This window comes from Mus pahari, chromosome 1, assembly GCF_900095145.1.
Source record: "Mus pahari chromosome 1, PAHARI_EIJ_v1.1, whole genome shotgun sequence".
Taxonomy (NCBI): domain Eukaryota; kingdom Metazoa; phylum Chordata; class Mammalia; order Rodentia; family Muridae; genus Mus; species Mus pahari.
The window spans coordinates 123,358,506-123,363,096 of NC_034590.1; the positions used below are offsets into that span (position 1 = coordinate 123,358,506).

General features: G+C 44.7%; 1 protein-coding gene across 1 annotated transcript in view; it reads left to right on the forward strand.

Annotated features, from left to right (window-relative positions):
• The first annotated feature begins 222 nt into the window (after positions 1-222).
• LOC110326915 (membrane-spanning 4-domains subfamily A member 4D) overlaps positions 223-4,591 on the forward strand; it is a 248,968-nt gene continuing 244,599 nt past the window's right edge. Inside the window, exon 1 of the mRNA XM_021205574.2 lies at positions 223-587. The gene's annotated coding sequence lies outside the window, so the exon portion shown is untranslated. The remainder of the gene's footprint in view (positions 588-4,591) is intronic.

Here is a 4,591-nt window from a genome sequence, read left to right on the forward strand (position 1 = left end):
GTCCATCTTGGGGAGCTATGGAGAAGGCCTTCACATACAGAGCCTTGTTTAGTGTCCTATAGAAGACCTCTCTGCACTCCAGCTATGACTGCAGCCAAGCTCAAGCCTGCAGTCAAGCCAAGTACTCTCCCTGTGGGATCAGCCTGAGCTCCCCTCCTTCCCGCGACCCCGCCCAGGCAAGATCATTGGCCCAAATTCCTTTCTCAGCTCTTTCACAACTTCCAGCTGTGCCTGAACTTCCAAGGGAACCCCACAGTCCCAGCTTCTTCTCAGGCCTGGGGACCTCCTAGCCTGTTCTGGCTGTCCCGCGCCTCTGACTGTGCTTTCCCACTCTCTGAGCATCATCCCAGGGCTTCCCGACTGCCCAACAGGAGCTTGGACGGTGCAGGGTAAGTGCAGTCAATCCAGCATCTGGCATCCAGCATCTCGCATCCCACATCCTACATCCTGCCTCCCCGAGTGGCCCTGCCCTGTGACAGTGGGACCCAACAACTCTACAACTGGCACTACCATCTTGGTGCAAACCCAGCTGAAGCATACCCACAAATAAGAGTCCCACATCGAAACTCCACCTCATTACTCAAGAAGTAAGTAAACTCTGACCTAATTCAAAAGATCTCTCTCTCTCTCTCTCTCTCTCTCTCTCTCTCTCTCTCTCTCTCTCTCTCTCTCCCTCCCTCCCTCCCTCTCTCTCTCTTTCTCTCCCTCCCTCCCTCCCCTCTCTTTCCCTCCCCCTCCCCCTCCCTCCTCCCTTCTCTCTCCCTCCCCCTCCCTCCCTCTCTATCTTTTCTTTCCTTCCCCTTCCCCCTCCCTCTCTCTTTCTCCCTGTGTCTTTTCCAGGCCAGCTCCACCGCCCCCCCACCCCCCATTGCTGCTGCCCCTTTGACTCTTAGCTACATTCTTCAGATCTCATTTTGACCTATCTAGCGGGCTGGGCTGCTAGCCTCCACTCTGCCCCTCCCCCAACACCACAGTGAGGGCTACTATGCAGTTAACAGAGCTGCCTTTCAAACAGCAGGGCCTGCCCTGAGATCTCTGCTTCTACTGCCTGCTAGCCCAAGCCCAACCTCAGGTCCCCTGCAGGCCAAAAACCTAGATTCTCACTCAGATGTATAGTTGTCAATGTTCTTGCCCATTCTATGGGCTTCCTAGTCACCTGACCCAGTTGACTGTTTCCTTAGCTATGCAGACGCTTTCTAGTTTTATGAAGCTCTGCTTGTCAGTTGTTGGTCTTAAATCTTGGTCATATGGAGGCCTGTTCAGAAGGTCCTTTCCTACACCTCTATCATCTCCGTTACTGACTATTTTTTTCCTAGCAGTTTCAGTGTTTTAGGTTCTAAGGTTAGATCTCTGATTCATTTGCGATTAGTTTCTGCGCAAAGTGATAGAGCTCAACTTTCATTCTTCTGCATGTAGACTTTCAGTTTTTCCAACACCATTTATTGAAGATACCTTCTTTTCTCCAGTTTATGTTTTGTCATCTTTGTCAGGTATTAATTGGCTGAGGTTGTGTGTGTTCATTTTTGTGTCTTTGTTTTTATTCCATTGGTCTACACATCTGTTTTTGTTCCAGTACCATTCAGTCTTTATTGTCATGGCTCTGGAATATATCTTAAGGTCTGGGATGGTAATCTTTCCAGCATTGCTCTTTTTGTTCAGGATTGTTTTGTCTATCTGGGGTCTTTTGTAGTTCCCTATAGGTTTTAGGAGAATTTTCTATTTCTGTGGAGTGATATGGGGATTTTGATTGGGATTCCTTCGAATCTGTAAATAGATTTTGGTTAAATAATCATTTTCACAACGTTAATTCTACCAGTCCATGAAGTCATGTAGCAAGGTCAGCTAGCAGATTACCCTCTGTTAAGGGACCAGGCAAATTAGTATATGCCCATAGATGACTTATTGCGGAAAAGTTCTGCTTTGTAATAAAAGTTGTAACTTAAATAAAAGTGAAGATATGGTAGATTTATTTAAGGCCAGAATAGAGGTCTCAATGGCTGGGAACAGTTTAACCATATTGTGAATCAGAATAGAGACTAAAAAGACAGTCTTGTAACTTAGTTAAGGCAAAAATCACAGCAATTAATTCTGTCCTCTGAGCAGAAGTTTCAGGAGTTTCTTGAGTAAAAGATTCACCATTCATAGTCACAGCCTTTCCTTTTTCTGATCCATCAGTAAAAACTAAAGCTGCATTGGGAAAGGGCTCAATGGAATACTGGAAGGGAAAGATAATCCATTGAGGCTTTAAAAATTGTTAACAAAGGAAGACTGGGCAAATGGTGTACAATCTGGCCTGTAAAGTTAATTAACACAATCTTCCAAACTTCTGGATGTAAAACAAGCTTGGTCCTACTCCAGTTGGTGTGTCTCTGTGGGTGTGGGCTTTAAGACCCTCATCTTAACTGCCAGGAAGCCAGTATTCTGCTAGCAGCCTTCAGATGAAGATGTAGAACTCTCAGCTCCTCCTGCACCATGCCTGCCTGAACACTGCCACATTCCCACCTTGATGATGATGGACGGAACTTCTGAACATGTAAGCCAGCCCCAATTAAATGTTGGAGATATATATATATATCTCCAACATTTAATTGGGGCTGCACATGTATGAATACACATATACACATATTCTCGCATTATTTGTTTTCTGGGAACCTGTACTTTGGAAACCAGCACTGCAGTGGCTGCTTGTGGGTATTGCTGGATCTCAAAACACTATTGAGTACCCAGTTATCAATGTTGCTACCACTAGTAGAGGTGCTTCCTACAGTAGACCTCTAAGACACCTTCACTTACTGTAAACACTATCATGGCTGAAGAAGATGCACAGATCCTGCATTTCTGCATCATCTAGAACCAAAGCCACTGCATTGTACCCAAGCCACATCCCTGCCCCTGAATATCTTTCACAAATCCAATTGTGGATGTGGTTACTACTTGATTAGATGCAAAAAGTGTCCCTTCATCATCTCACTCTCCTCCACTGTGATGTCTTTTGCTCACTCATCAGCTCTCCTTTCAGATGTTCCCATCTCCATTGAGCTCCTCTTCATTCCAATGTTTGGGGTCACTGGTGACCTCTGCGCTCTCAGGAGGCTCTGCTTTACCAGGCAGAGAACAGATTATCAAAGATTCTAATGGCAGGCTTCCTTATTAGTTCAATGAATTTCCTAAGATATCCCTGAATTTGTTCCTAATTTCCGAATTCATCAAATTCTTTGGAGAGGAGAGTTTATGAAACATTTTTATCATTTTATCTGTGGCCTGTACTATGATTCATTAATGTAAACTTAACCTAAGAAATGTGTATTGAGTAAGACAAATGAAATTTTATCACCAAGGGATCATATGATAGAGGCATTGATTCCAATATAAAAATGCTGAAGTAACAGTACCTCTAAGACAGCAGCTCTCAACTAGTGGGGCGAGACACCTTTAGGGGTTGAATGACCTTCTCACAGGAGTCACCTAAGACTATCTGAAAACACATTTATTTTCATTATGATTTATAACAATGGCAAAATTATAGTTATGAAGTAGCAAAGAAAGTAACTTTATGGTGGGAGGGTCACCAGAACATAAGGAACTCTATTATATTTTTGCTGCATTAGGAAAGTTAAGGAATGGATACAGGAAATATGGGACATTTACACAATAGAGTACTACTCAGCTATTAAAAAACAATGAATTCACGAAATTCTTAGACAAATGGATGGAACTAGAAAATATCATCCTGAGTGAGGTAACCCAATCACAAAAGAACACACATGATATGCACTCACTGATAAGTGGATATTAGCCCAGAAGCTCAGAATACTTAAGATACAATTCACAAAGCACATGAAATGCAAAAAGGAAGACCAAAGTGTGGATACTTCAGTCCTTCTTAGCAGGGGGAACAAAATACTCATGGAAGAAGTTACAGAAACAAAGTGTGGAGCAGAGACTGAAGGAATGGCCATCCAGAGACTGCTTCACCTTGGAATCCATCCCATATACAACCACCAAACCCAGACACTATTGTGGATGCCAACAAGAACTTGCTGACAGGAGTCTGATATAGCTGTCTCCTGAGAGGCTCTGCCAGTGCCTAACAAATACAGAAGTGGATGCTCACAGCCATCCATTGGATGGAGCACAGAGTTCCAAATGAACGAGCTAGAGAAAGTACCCAAGGAGCTGAAGGGGTTTGCAGCCCCAAAGGAGGAACAACAATATGAACTAACCAGTACCCCCAGAGCTCCCTGGGACTAAACCACCAACCAAAGAAAACACATGGTGGGATTCATGGCTCTAGCTGGATACGTAGCAGAGGCTGGCCTAGTCAGTCATCAATGGGAGGAGAGGCCCTTGGTCCTGTGAAAGTTTTATGCCCCAATATAGGGGAATGACAGAGCCAGGAAGCAGGAGTGGGCTGGGTTGGTGAGTGGTACCCCCAGAGCTCCCAGGGACTAAGCCACCAAGGAGTATACATGGCTCCAGCTGCATATGTAGCAGAGGATTGCCATGTCAGGCGTCAATGGGAGGAGATATCCTTGGTCCTATGAAGGTTAGATAGATGCCCCAGTATAGGGTAATCAAGGGTGGAGGGTGG